The 15,609-nt window shown below is 38.0% G+C and overlaps 1 protein-coding gene across 7 annotated transcripts in view; it reads right to left on the bottom strand.

Moving 5' to 3' along the window:
* The window catches only part of LRBA (LPS responsive beige-like anchor protein), a 785,650-nt gene that overhangs the window by 747,722 nt on the left and 22,319 nt on the right, over window positions 1-15,609 (bottom strand). The gene's annotated exons all lie outside the window — the stretch shown is intronic.

Below are 15,609 nucleotides of genomic sequence, written 5' to 3'. Positions count from 1 at the left end.
TAATTGCAAGGGTAAAAAAAAAAAAAAAAAAAAAAAAAACAGTGGAGACATAAGACAACACCTCAGCAAGTGACAAAAATCATCATCACCAATGAAGACCAAATGACTATGGTAGGACTACAGATTCGATGCCATCAAAGAAGAACATCATCACTATGTAGAATTTTTATCAAGAATTTATAACCTGGGGGCCCCTGGGTGGCTCAGTCATTAGAGCACCCAACTTCAGCTCAGGTCATGATCTCACAGTCTGTGGGTTCGAGCCCTGTGTCGGGCTCTGTGCTGACAACTCAGAGCATGGAGCCTGCTCTGGATTCTGTGTCTCCCTCTCTCTCTCTCTGCCCCTCTCCTGCTCATCCCCCCCGCCCCTCAAAAATAAAAACATAAAAAAAAATTTTTTTAGAATTTTAATCATGAGCAATTATCAGAAAAACCCAGAATGAGAAACAATCTTTAAAAAAAAAAAAACACTCTAAAAAAAAAAAAAAAAAAAAAACACTCTATCTATACAGTTAAGTTGACTGTATTACTCAACTGAACAACATCATAAAAGACAAAGTCTGTAGAACTATTCCAGATTAAAAGAAACTGAAGAGATGGGGTGCCTGGGTGGCTCAGTCAGTTAGGCATCCAACTTTGGCTCAGGTCATGATCTCACAGTTCATGAGTTCAAGCCCTACATCTGGCTCTGCGCTGGCAGCACAAGGCCTGCTTGGGATTCTTTCTTTCTTCTTTCTCTCTCTTTTCTCTCCCTCCCTCCCTCCCTCCCTCGTGTCTCTCTCTCTCTCTCTCTCTCTCTCTCTCTCTGCCCCTTCTGTGCTCGCAGGCACTCTCCCCCTCTCAAAATAAATAAATAAACATTAAATAAAGTTAAAATGCCTATTTAAAAAAAAGTACTATAACAGAGTGGTTATAACCTAAGTGGTTCAGTCAGCTGAATTTATTTTTTATACTAATGAAAATACAAAGTGGAGAAAACAGGTTTTACATTACTGCAGATTTCAATTTTTGGCATGTACCATATGTACAATGTTTTATATGTACCATGTGTGACAATGTTATTTCAGTTCTGTTTCTACATAAATGCATTTAAAAAAAAAAAGTGTTGACTGAATTCACATTTGGTAGCTACAAGTTGGAATGGAAAGTTTAAAGAAAGTGGAAAAATCATCAGACTGGATAATTCTTAGGAAGTTATTTAGTACATAGTTCTTTTTCTCCCACTTTCTACTTCTGCACCTGTCATGTGTAAATGCACACGTCACAATGTGGATTTCCAGGTTTTTTTGCCAGCTCAGTGAATTGCCTAAATATGTTCCATTACATCCAAAGTCTCCCAGTTCACTTGGTTATAGTGATAAGCATTGTCCTACATTCTGTGGCTTCTTTGTTCAGTATGCCCTCTGTGGTCATTTATTTGACTAACCTTATTGATTTTTCTTTAGCCCCTTCCAGGAGTAGAAATTTGGCAGTAAAAATCATGCAAATTACACAGATGGGATAAGGAAAAAAGATGGAATAAGTAATGCGGATTTTAGAGGAAGAATTAAAAAATCAGTAAGGAAGAGGCAGTATAGTAGTAGCAAGCCTACAAGATGGTTCCCAATAATTCTCACTCCCTGGTGTTCATGCCCTTGTACATTCTTAAATTCTTACAAACTGCTGGTGGGAATAGAAAATAATACAACTGATTGGGAAAACAGATTCTTTTCTTCGTTGGTTTTTTGTTTGTTTGTTTTGAGAGTGAGCAAATGAGGGAGAAGCAGAAAGGGAGGGGGACAGAGGATCTGGAGGGGGCCCCGTACTGACAGCAGACAGCCGAACTAGGGCTTTCAAACCCAAAAAAACCATGAGATCATGACCTGAGCCAAAGTTGAAAGCTTAAGCGAGCCACCCCGGTGCCCTGAAACAGACAGATTCTTAAAACATTATACATATACCTACCATTTGATTCAGCCATCCCACTCCTAGGTATTTATCTAAGAAAAATGAAAAGTTTGTGTCCCAAGACCTGTATACAAATATGCACTGTAGCTTTACTTGCAATATAGCCAAAAAATGGAAACAATGAGACATTTTTCAACAAGTGAATGGATAAAAAATTTATGATACATCCACACAATGAAATACTAATCAGCAATTAAGAACATGAAATATTGAGGGGCATCTGGGTGGCTTAGTTAGTTGAGCGTCTGACTTTGGCTCAGGTCATGATCTCAAGGTTCATGAGTTCAAGCCCCGCATCAGACTCTCTGCCGTCAGTGCAGAGCCTGCTTCAGATTCTCTGTGTCCCTCTCTCTCTCAAAAATAAATATTAAAAAAAAAGAAATATTGATACAAAAATGGATGAATTTCGAAACAATAATGCTAAGTGAACCAAGACCAGAAAAATACATACCGTGGATTCTATTTCTACATATAATATAAAGTTTATATAAAATTCTAGAAAATGCAAACTAATGTAATTATTCTGACATAAAAGGAAACATGAACTATTCAACTACGATATAAGAATTCAGATATTCTTTCAAGCAAAAAAGACACTTGACCACCCACTGGTTCTACTTTACTTTTTTTCTCTAAATTTGCCTGTGTTTAACCACTTCTAATTTCCAGGAACAGAAATTTTTGCCTGTTTTTTTTTTCTTTAACATATCCCCAACACTAATAATGACAAGCATGTAGCTGATATTCAATAATTACCACTTAACAAATTTCTCAGGTTAATCTTATTCCTTTTCCTCTGTCCCAATGTGTCACATGCCAACCTGCAGTTCTCTCCCTTAATGCTACCCTCAAGCCCTTAACTTCTCTCTCCCACATTTTTAGTTCTCAAACTCAGCCTTTCAAAGATTAATGAAATAAACAATAATAAAGGGTCCACTGTTATTCATTTAAAGATACAAACATATGTGAAGAGCCTTATCTGCCAGATGATAAGAAACTAAAATAAGGGCAGTGACTTTCTCTGAAACCAACCACATATTAGTATACATTTATATACGTATATATGCATGTGCATATATTTATATATACACACACACACATATATATATACGGCATGTGTGAACATTTCTATACCAGATTGGTACACTGATACCAGACAAGAACAAAACTATACCTTCCACATATTAAGTTGTACACACTTCATGTAAATTACACTGAGAACTGCTACAACTGGTAATCATGTTACCTAAATTTGGTAAACACTACCTTATCTACATTCATGAATGCATTAAATGATTCAGGAAGGAGAGTAGGAAACCTACACAAAAGAAGGGCTATAATACATGTAACCAATTTAAAACAAGTAAGAATCTGGGGAGACTGGGTGGCTGAGCGTCAGATTCTGATTTTGGCTCGGGTCATGATCCCTGGGTTGCAGGATCGAGCCCCATGCTGGGCTCTGTGCTGAGCTTGGAGCCTGCTTGAGATTCTCCCTCTCTCTCTCTCTCTGTCCCTCTCCCCTGCTCACACACACTCTCTCTCTCTCTAAAGCAAAATAAAACAAGAATTTGTAGGGGAAAATGTGCTCTCAATTTGGAACCATGCCTCCATTTGAATTGTGGCTTTGCCTCTTAGCTGTGCTTTGGGACACATACTGTGGGGCTAGTTACGAAAACTACTTTATGGAGTCTGCAGACTGAATGCACATAAAGTGCTTAAAAGTACTTAAAACTATGCCTATTATAAATGTTATTCAATAAATTTTAGCAACTATTGAATTTTATAAATATAAGATATGAATTTACAATTTAAGAAATTTTATTTAAATAATTTATCAATTACATAACTAGAAATAAAAATTTTCTTTTTAAATAAAAAATTTTTAAACCTGCATTAACTATCAGAGTCTCTCAAAAACACACATGAAGGGGTACCTGGCTGGTTCAGTTGGTTAAGCATCTGACTTCAGCTCAATTCATGGGTCCGAGCCCCACATGGGGCTCTGTGCTCACAGCTCATAGCCTGGAGCCTGCTTTGGATTCTTTCTCCCTCTCTCTCTGCCCCTCCCCTGCTCGTACTCTGTCTCTCTCCCTCTCAAAAATAAATAAACATTAAAAAAACTTTTTTAACAGGTGCCTGGGTGGCTCAGTCGGTTAAGCATCTGACTTCACCTCAGGTCATGATCTCGCAGTTTGTAAGTTCAAGCCCCGCATTGGGCTCTGTGCTGACAGCTCAGAGCCTGGAGCCTGCTTCACATTCTGTGTCTCCCTCTCTCTCTCGGCCCTTCCCCCACTCACGCTGTCTGTCTGTCTGTCTGTCTCTCTCTCTCTCTCTCAAAAATAAACATTAAGGGGCGCCTGAGTGGCTCAGTCGGTTAAGCGTCTAACTTCAGCTCAGGTCGTGATCTCACAGTCTGTGAGTTCAAGCCCCACATCAGGCCCTGCACTGATAGCTCAGAGCCTGGAGCCTGTTTCAGATTCTGTGTCTCCCCCTCTCTCTGCCCCTCCCCCACTCATGCTGTCTCTATCACTTTCAAAAATGAATAAATGTTAAAAAAAAATTTTAAATAAACATTAAAAAATTATTTAAAAAATAAAAATTAAAAAAACACACATAAAAAAATCGTTAAGACCTCAATATATCTACCATAAACTTAAATAGTAAGAGATTATACTGTAGTCTCAGTGCACCTAAAATAACTTGTTATGTAAATTGCAATGAAGCAACAATAAAGACCATAGCAGACCCAAAAATAAAAAATAAAATAAAATAAGATAAAATGACTTGTTATGTTAGTATAATTTAATTTGAAAACAATTCTTTGGGGCACACGGGTGGTTCAGTCAACCGGTTCAGTGTCTGACTCTTGGTTTTGGCTGAGGTCATGATCTGACGGTTTGTGACTTCGAGCCTTGCATCAGGCTCTGCGATGACAGTTAGACCGTTGGAAGCCTGCCTGGGATTCTCTCTCTTTCCCTCTCTCTCTCTGCCCCTCCCTGCCTCTCTTCCTCTCTCTCAAAATAAATAAATAAATTTAAAAATAAAATAAATACAACTGTATTATGATTAAAATCAAGGATTTGTATTTAGTGTCATCTAAAAATCTAGGTATCCTTTAACATGATACATATTTACAACAGTTTTTTGGCAAATCAAATCTGTTTTCTTACATGAAATTAAGAAAATTTTCTTACATGAATTTTTTTTTAAAAATTATAATTTTGCTAGGATCAAAAGTAGTGTTATAAATAAATGCTTTCCAAAAAAATTACCAAGAAACCTACAACAAAATTCACATTAAAACATTCAAATGATTAAATTTAGTCATCATTTAAGAAACATACCTACTTCATGAAAATGAAAAACTATGTTCATAAGATAAGAATAGCTATATATTTGCATTAGTTAGATGGGCCTTATCCAATTCAGGTATGCTTCAAAACCCAAGGCCATGAAGTCTAAACACGGCTAAGTAAGTAAATCAGCTCAAAAACAAGAATCCTCCAGCTTTTAACATCAATGTATATACACTGAATTACAAAAAGCTATCTCCTCTAGGCTGAAAAACTGCCAAAATATACCCCCTCTAGGAGGAGTAATTGCAAAAAGGCATCTCTTTTTTCTCCTGCACCAAGACAGTGGTCTAGGTTTCAACCACCACTAGCAATCCTTTGGCCAGGAACACCAGGCACAACTACCACTTGAAAGCCCCAAATAAAGATGGTAGCTGCTATGGACTAAATGTTTGTATCCCCTCAAAATTCTAATGCTAAAGCCCTAACCCCCAACATAATGGTATATGAAGGTGGGGCCTTTAGGAGGTACTTAGGTTTGGATTAAATCATGGGTGGGGGGGGGGAACAAAACAAAAATTGAAGGCAGAGCCCGCACAATGGGACTAATATCCTTACAAGAAAAAAACTTTTTCTCCACCAAGAAGAGATGTAGAATGGGGCTACTTCATTCTCCATGTAACTTAAAATTTTAAAAAATGGTTTATATACATTATCTCATCTGACCCTGACACACTGATACAGGTCACTCCAAGAGGTTTATTTATTATCACTATTTACAAATGAGAAGATTGAGAATGAGAGTGATTAAATGACTGGAATGAGGTCATGTCCAGTTTGGAAGCGGCAGAATTAGGTTTAAAACCAATTCTCTCTCTCCACCGTGTAAAGGTTTGTTTTACTTTTTTTAATGTTTATTTATATTTGAGACAGAGAGAGAGACAGAGCAGGAGCATGAGCAGGGGAGGGGCAAAGAGAGAGAGACACAGAATCGGAAAAAGGCTCCAGACTCTGAGCTGTCAGCAGAGAGCCTGACGTGGGGCTCGACAGCAGGACCTGAGCCAAAGTCAAACACTTAACTGACTGAGTCACCCAGGTGTCCCTGCATAAAGTTTTTAATAAAATGTATTAACATCAAGTATTTGAAATTCTGTTAAATGGAAGATACAAAAACATTCCATTAAACAACAGTCCCTAATAATTTTGTGCTGCAATACTACAGTCAGCAAACTATAGGCAGGTAGGAATATTTTCCCCAGGACATTCATCCAGATGATGGTTCTTATTCTCAATTTGTTTCTGGGATTCTCAAAGCACTACAAATGGCTGATGGTTAAGAATTTGAGACTAGTTACCACATGAACACTCAAGATACCTACTTGAAAAGTAAACAGTATGTGATCATGCCCATCTCTCTACCAAAAATACACCTGAAATGTTTTCATTCATTCATGCATACATGTATTTAACTTTAGACTAGAGACTTTAGTCTCTTTTATGCTATGCTCTTTCCAACCTCTGGAAAAGACATCTTAATACAAGCCACAAGCCTCACTTTCATAGTGCTTACTAATGTAACTCAAAGGCAGCTCAAACTTTCCTGAACCAGAAGAGTGTACCACAGAGAATCACACTGAAGCCTGCCAATAAAACTAGCTAATTACATTCAACCTGTTAAAATCCAGTAAGAGAGAAAAATGTATCACACATAAGAAAATTTTTGCAACCTAAATAACTTAAAAGAATTTGTTATTTGATCTAATATTCCAAACTAAAGAGGCAATTTCTCCAAAACTCAACCAAAAAGAAACAGAAAATTCAAACAAACCAGAAACAGGGGGAGAAAGGAGTGTCTGGGTTGCTCAGTCAGTTCAACATCTGACTCTTGATTTCAGCTCAGGTCATGATCCCAGGGTCGTGGGATCAAGCCCTGCATCGGGCTCTGTGCTGAGCACAGAGCCTGCGTAAGATTCTCTCTCTCTCCCACACATCCTCTCAATCTCTCTCTCTCTCTAAAATTAAAAAAAAAAAAAAGAATTTTGAACAAACCAATTACCAGCAATAATTGAATTACCAATCAAAAAACCCCCAACAAACAAAAGTAAAGGATGAAATGGGTTCATAGGTGAATTCTACCAAACATTTAAAAAATAGATTAATACCTATTCTTCTCAAACTATTCAAAAAAATACAAGGGGAAAGAAAACTTCCAAATTCATTCTGTGAGGCCAGCATTACCCTGACACCAAAACCAGATAAAGACACTACAAAAAAGAGAAATACAGGCCAACATAGATGTAAAAATACTAAACAAAATATTAGCAAACCAAATCGAACAATACATTAAAAAAAAATCATTCACCAAGGGGCAACTGGCTGGCTCAGGAGGTAAAGCATCGACTTCACTCAGGTCATGATCTCACAGTTCATGAATTCAAGTCAGCATCAGGCTCCTCACTGACAGTGCAGAGCCTGCTTATGATTCTCTCTCCCCCAGTCCCTCTACCCTTCCTCTGCTTGTGCTCACACACACACTCTAACTCCCCCTCTCAAAAATAAATAAACTTAAAAAAAATCATTCACCACAACCAAGTGGGATTTATTCCCAGAATGCAAGGGTGGTTCAATATTCACAAATTAATCAAAGTGATACATCACATCAACCAGAAAAAGGATAAAAACCATATGATCACTTCAATAAATATAGAAAAAGCATTTGACAAAGTAAAACATCCATTCATGATAAAAAAAAAAAAAAAAAAAAAACCTCTACATGGGCACCTGGGTGGCTTAGTCAGTTAAGCATCCAACTCTTGATTTCAGCTATCATGATCTCGCAAACCATGAGATTGAGCCCTACATCAGGCTCTGTCACTGAAAGCACAGAGCCTGCTTGGGATTCTCTCTCCCTTTGCCCCACCCCTTCATACAAACCCAAGTGCTTGTGCACGCGCACTCTCTCTCTCTCTCAAAAAGCATTAAAAAAAAAAAAAACCCTCAACAAAGTAGGTGTAGAGGGAACATACCTCAACATAATAAAGGCCCACAGCTACCATACGAAAAACTCACATCATACTCAATGGGGAAAAACTGAGAGCTTTTCTCCTAAGGTCAGGAACAAGACAAGGATGTCCACTCTCACCACCTGTATTTAACATAGTACTGGAAGTCCTAGACGCAGCAATCAGACAACAAATGGAAATAAAAGGCATCCAAATTGGTAATAAATAAAACTTTTACTATTTGCAGATGACATGATAACCCATATAAAAAAACCAAAAGATTTCTTCAAAGAATTACTACAACTGTTAAATGAATTCAGTAAGGCCACAGGATACAAATCAAGATACAGAAATCTGTTGCACTTCTAAACACTAATATTGAAGCAGCAAAAAGAGAAATTAAGAAAGCAATCCCACTTACAATTGCACCAAAAAGACTAAAGTATCTAGGAATAAAGTTAACCAAGGAGGTGAAAGACTTGTACTCTGAAAACTATAAAACACCAGTGAAAGAAATTGAACATGACCAAAGGAAATGAAAAGATATTCCATGCTTATAGATTGGAAGAACAAATACTGTAAAAATATCTACACTACACAAAGCAATCTATAGATCTAATGCAATCCCTATCAAAATATCAACAGCATTTTTCACAGAAATAAAACAATCATAAAATTTGTATGGAACCACAAAAGACCCTGAATAGCCAAAACAATCTTGGAAAAGATAAAGTTGAAAGTATCGCAATTCCAGATTTCAAGTTTTATTACAAAGCTGTAGTAATCAAAACAGTATAGTACTACCACAAAAACAGGCACAGAACAATGGAACATGACAGAAAGACCAGAAAGAAGCCTGTGATTATATGGTCAATTAAACTCATCAAAAGAGGCAAGAAGATGCAATGGGAAAAAGACTCTTCAACAAATAGTGTTGAGAAAACTGTACAGCAAGATGCAATAGAATGAAACTGGACCACTTTCTTACAACATACACAAAAATAAATTCGGGGCACCTGGGTGGCTCAGTCGGTTACGTGTCCGACTTCAGCTCAGGTCATGATCTCACAGTTTGTGAGTTCGAGCCCTGAGTCGGGCTCTGTGCTGACAGCTCAGAGCCTGGAGCCTGCTTCAGATTCTGTGTCTCCCTCTTGCCCTCTGCCCCTCCCCTGCTCACACTGTCTGTCTCTCTCTCTCTCTCAAAAATAAATATACATTAAAAAAAAATTTTTAATAATGCAAAATGGATTAGAGACCTAAATGTGAGACATGCAACCATAAAAATCCTAGAAGAGAGAACAGGCAGTAATTTCTTTGACACTGGTCATGGCAACTTCTTTCTGAACATGTCTCCTGAGACAAGGTATAAAAGCAAAACTAAACTACTAGGACTACATCAAAATGAAAAGCTTCTGCACAGCAAAGGAAACCATCAACAAAACTAAAAGGCAACCTACAGAATGGGAAAAGATATTTGCAAATGACATATTTGATAAAGGGTTAGGATCCAAAATATATGAAGAACTTAACACCCAAAAAACAAATAATCCAATTGAAAAAATGGAAAGAAGACATGAACAGACATTTCTCCAAAGAAGACATACAGATGGCCAACAAAGACATGAAAAGATGCTCAACATCACTCATCATCATGGAAATGCAAATCAAAACTACAATGAGACATCATCTCACACCTGTCAGAATGACTATAATCAAAACCACAAGCAACAACAAGTGTTGGCAAGGATGTGGAGAAAAAGGAACCCCTAGCATTTTTGGTGGGATTGCAAATTGGTGTAACTGCTGTGGAAAACAGTATGGAGTTTCCTCAAAAAATTAAAAATAGGGGTGCCAGGGTGGCTCAGTCAGTTAACATCTGACTTTGGCTCAGGTCATGATCTCACGGTTCATGAGTTCTAGTCCCACATCAGGCTCTCTGCTGTCAGCTCAGAGCGTGCTTCAGATCCTCTGTCCCTCTCACTTTCTGCCCCTCCTCCACTTGTTCTCTCTCTCAAAATTAGTAAGTAAACTTAAAAAAAATAAAAATAGAACTACCCTGGGGCGGGGCACTTGGGTGGCTCAGTCAGTTAAGCGTCCAACTCTTTATTTCAGCTCAGGTCATGATGATCTCAGAGTTCGTGGGTTCAAGCCCCAGGACTGGCTCTGTGCTGACAGCAAAGGGCCTGCTTGGGGTTCTCTCTCTCTCCCTCTCTCTCTGCCCCTCTCCTGCTCATTGGCACACACTCTCTAATAAATAAACACTTATTTTTTTAATGTTTATTTATTTATTTTTGAAGGAGAGAGAGAGAGAAAGGGTGCACAAGCTGGGGAAGGGCACAAAGAGAGGGAGACACAGAATATGAAGCAGGCTCTAGGCTCCAAGCTGTCAGCACAGAGCACAATACGGGGCTCAAACCCATGAACTGTGAGATCATGACCTGAACTGAAGTCGAACACTTAACCGAATGAGCCACCCAGGTACCCCAAAAAACATTTATTTTTTAATTTTTTTTAATGTTTATTTTTCAGTGAAAGAAATGGGGGGAGGGGCAGAGAGAGAGGGAGACACAGAAGCCGAAGCAGGCTCCAGGCTCTGAGGTATCAGCACAGAGGGGCTCGAAACCACCAACCAGGAAATCATGACCTGAGCCAAAGTTGGATGCTTAACCAACTGAGCGACCCAGGTGCCTCTAAATAAACATTTAAAAACAAAAAAAAAGGGGCGCCTGGGTGGCGCAGTCAGTTAAGCGTCCGACTTCAGCCAGGTCACCATCTCGCGGTCCGTGAGTTCGAGCTCCACGTCGGGCTCTGGGCTGATGGCTCAGAGCCTGGAGCCTGCTTCCGATTCTGTGTCTCCCTCTCTCTCTGACCCTCCCCCGTTCATGCTCTGTCTCTCTCTGTCTCAAAAATAAATAAAAAAACATTAAAAAAAAAAAAATTTAAAAAAAAAAAAAAAAAAAAAAAAAAGAAGAAGAAGAAAAACTGCTCTGGGGCACCTGGCTGGCTCATTAGGTACAGCACGTAATTCTTGATCTCAGGGTCACAAGTTCGAGCCTCATGTTGGGCACAGTTTACTTAAAAAGAAAAAAATTAAAATTAAAATTAACAAAATAACTACCCTAAGATCCAGTAATCACACTACTATTTACCCCAAAAAAACAAAAACACTAATTTGAAAAGATAAATGCATCCCTACATATATATTTCAGCATTATTTACAGTAGCCAAACTACAGAAGCAGCCCATGTGTTGAATGGATAAGGAAAATGTGGTACATACACAATGGAATAAAAAGGAATGAAATCTTGCCATTTGCAACAACATGGATGGAGCCACAGTGTGTAATACTAAGTGAAATAAGTCAGAGAACGACAAACACATGATTCCACTCATACGTACAATTTAAGAAACAAATGAACAAAGGGAAAAAAAGAGAGAGAAACCAAGAAACAGACTCAACTATAGAGAACTAATGGCTACCAGAGAAGAGGTGGGTGGGGGAATGGGTAAAACAGGTGATGGTGATTAAAGAGTACACTTACTATAAGCACTGAGTAATATATAGAACTGCTGAATCACTATACTGTATACCTGAAACTAACACTGCATGTTAACTATAATGGAATTAAAATAAACAAAAAAATAAAAAATAGGTAATATCTTAGCTGACATGCCACCTTCCACTACAAAATTAAAATGGTAATGTGCTACTAATCTTCATCCTAAGTAGTGTAAGTATAACAGAGAAAGACAAAAAAATTTTGAGGTTTTTATTTTAGTGTACACAAATTTTAATGGGGAAAGAGACAGAAGTAGCAAAAGGAAGGAAAAAAGAAAATGAAATCATAAAAGTGGTGGCATAACTATTATATAAAAATTATAACGCTATCATTGCTAGTAGCATCAAATTTTTTAACACTCATTTGGGTACATAGCTATCTTACTCTTCAGAAAGTAAGTTAATTTAAAATAAATAAGTCTAAAAAAGTTTATGTTTTAAACTAAAGGGGTTTTTTTTGTTTGTTTGTTTGTTTTAATATTCATTTTGAGAAAGTGTGAGCAGGGGGAAGGGCAGAAAGAGAGAGGGATAGAGAATCCAGGCAGGCTCCATGCTGTTAGCACAGAGCCTGATGGGGGCTCAATCTCATGAATCTTGCATTCATGACCTGAGTCAAAATCAAGAATTGGATGCTTAACCAAATGAGCCACTCAGGCGTCCCTAAACTAAAGGCTTTTTAACAAACTCATGTTTAGTACCAAAATGAATCCTGTGAGGTAAGTTCCAATATGGAACCACTAAAATCAAAACAACTATTTTAGGTGAGTTGGGTCTATGTGAATTGTACTTTAAAGTGTTTTTATTTAGCATTTTAGCCAAGAGAAAAAAATTTTTAAATGCATGTTGAAATCTAGAATTCCATGTAATTTTTTTAATGTTTATTATTTATTTTTGAGAGAGAAAGAGCACGAGCTGGGGAGGGGCAGAGAGAGAGAGGGAGACAGAATCCACAGCAGGCTCCAGGCTCTGAGCTGTCAGCACAGAGCCTGACTTTGTGCTTAACCAACTGAGCCACACAGGCACCCCTACATAATTTTAATGGATATATTTCTATGTCTTCCTGTTGGAGGAGAAAATGAGATACTCAAGAATGACAGCTAAAAGTACAAATTACTCTTCACTAATGCAATCCCTAAACTAACATCAAATTTCTTCCAGTATATCAAATACATACATTTTATAACTAAGTATATTTTAAATATATAAAAGAACACTTTTTACAGTCACACAGGCACATTTACCTATTTACTTACAATTTAGAACTGAACACTGTCTGTTAATAGTGCTTTCAGAAAGCCAGAACCCAGGAGTGCCTGGGTGGCTCAGTTGGTTAAGCATCTGACTTCAGCCCAGGTCATGATCTCAAAGTTCTTGAGTTTGAGCCCTACATCAGGCTCTGTGAGGACAGCTCAGAGCCTGGAGCCAGCTTTGGATTCTGTGTCCCCCTCTCTCTCTCTCTCTGCCCTCTTCTCGCGCCCTGTCTCTCTCTCTATCTCTCTAAAATAAAGAAACATTAAAAAGAAAAGAAAGCCAGAATACATTACAGTACTTTCAAGGAACTTAACTGGGTTAAATTTAACATAAAATAAAAGATATCAAGGGAAACATTCCACTATTCCAAATTTACTTCAGAGGTAATTATTAATGCAAGACGCCTAGATGGCTCAGTCAGTTAAGCCTCCGACTCTTGATTTTGGCTCAGGTCACGATCTCACAGTTCGTGAGTTTGTAGCCAGATTCCCAGGTCAGGTTCTGCACTGGCAGCACAAAGCCTGCTTGGGATTCTCTCTCTCCCTCTCTCTTTCTCTCTACCCCTCCTCCACTGGTGCATGCTCACGCATACCTGTCCTCCCTCTCTCCCTCTCTCTTAAATATGTTTAAAAAAAAAAGGAAAAGAAAAAGTTAATGTAAAAAACACCATATAACACTTCAATTTAGAAAATACCACCTCCATCAAGATTTGACTCAAACTCTAAGGACTGAAATTGATTTTCTATATTCACAGCCTACACAAAAATCAGATCAATTTTACCAATTTTTTAGGATAATTTTGATAAATACACATATGAGTGTATGTGTGTGTGCCAGCTGACTAGCAGCATGGCAGAAATGGAATTTCTAGAAGATCTGGTATGTTGGAGCTAGAATAAAATTCACAAATATACAGATACAGAATAATTACAGGTTTTCAAATGCAATTGTATTTATCTGGAGGTTTTTTTCCATGTGTACTTGTCATTAATTAATTTTACAAGCACCTTTTAACTTGTAGAGTTTCTAAAAATTGTATTTCTCGAATTTTGTCCTTTGTGTATTAGTGCAACGGTGGTTTTTTTCTTCCTTTGATTATCCTATTGCCTTCCTTCTTTTTTTCCCTTCCCTCCTCTCTTTCTCTCTCCCTTCTTTGGTTGTGAATATCAGTTAAACTCCTTTGTGATCTTGGGCAAGAAAATTTACCCCTCTAATTCTCAATTTTCTTTTATGTAAAACAGGGCTGATTCAATCTCATAGGATTTATTATATATTAAAACACCAATAGGCACTTAATGCTACTTATCTTCGATTTTTCTCCCCACAATTTATAAACATCTAAAAAGAAAACTCATTTTTTGATGTTTAAAATTTGAGGTACTGTCAATCAGTAAAAATTTAAAATATCATGGATGGGGCGCCTGGGTGGCTCAGTCGGTTGAGCAGTCGACTTCGGCTCAGGTCATGATCTCACAACTCGTGAGTTCGAGCCCCGCGTCGGGCTCTGTGCTGACAGCTCAGAGCCTGGAGACTGTTTCGGATACTGTGTCTCCCTCTCTCTGACCCTCCCCCATTCATGCTCTGTCTCTCTCTGTCTCAAAAATAAATAAACGTTAAAAATATATATATATAAAAAATAAAAATAAAAAAATAAAATAAAATATCATGGAAAATTCCAAATTTACACAAAATCATAAGAGAACTCCTAGGCACCCACCAGCCAACTTCACTCATTATCAACATTCTTCCACAAGACATTTTAACTAATAATATACGGCTTCTACAGTCTCTACAATTTGTTCATTGGAATTGTAATAATTTAAGGTTATTAAACTTTGGGGAGTAATCTTCTAGGAATTTAAAGTCTGCTGCCAAAATCTATATGAAATTGAGAAGACGGTATCCATACTATGTTGAATGTCATACTATGTTGAATGGATCCAAGAACAGGATCCAATGTGTGCTATACTGTGTTCTTTTTTGATAGCAGTGTCACTTTGCTTCTTTGTCTCCTCAAATGATTTTGGATTTAAAATTGTATAGGGATGCCTAGGTGGCTCAGCTGGTTGAGCATCTGACTCTTGATTTTGGCTCAGGTCACGATCTCACAGTTTGTGAGTTTGAGCCCCACATCAGACTCCGTGCTGATATGTTGGGCCTACTTGGGATTCTCTGCCTCCCTCTCTCTCTCTGCCCCTCCCCCGACTCACTCTGTCTCTCTCACAAATAAACTTTAAAAAAATAGAGTAGAGTCACCAAATGTTTGATATTATAAGACAGTTTCCCTTTTTCTTTTTAATTTTTTTATGTTTATTTTTGAGAGAGAGAAAGAGGGAAAGAGTGCGAATAGGGGAGGAGCATAAAGAAGGAGACAAAAAAATCCCAAGCAGGGTCGAGGCCCTGAGCTGTCAGCACAGAGCCGAATGCACGGCTCAAACTCAACAACCATGAGATCCTGACCTGAGCCAAACTCAGATGCTTAACCAACTGAATCACCCAGTCGCCCTATAGGACAGTTTTCCATTAGTGAATTTGTTGAATGGGCTCTTATCCTAGT

Source organism: Leopardus geoffroyi, chromosome B1, assembly GCF_018350155.1.
Source record: "Leopardus geoffroyi isolate Oge1 chromosome B1, O.geoffroyi_Oge1_pat1.0, whole genome shotgun sequence".
NCBI classification, from domain to species: Eukaryota; Metazoa; Chordata; class Mammalia; order Carnivora; family Felidae; genus Leopardus; species Leopardus geoffroyi.
The sequence above is the reverse complement of the archived record's forward strand: the minus strand, read 5'-3'. Positions and strand labels throughout refer to the sequence as shown.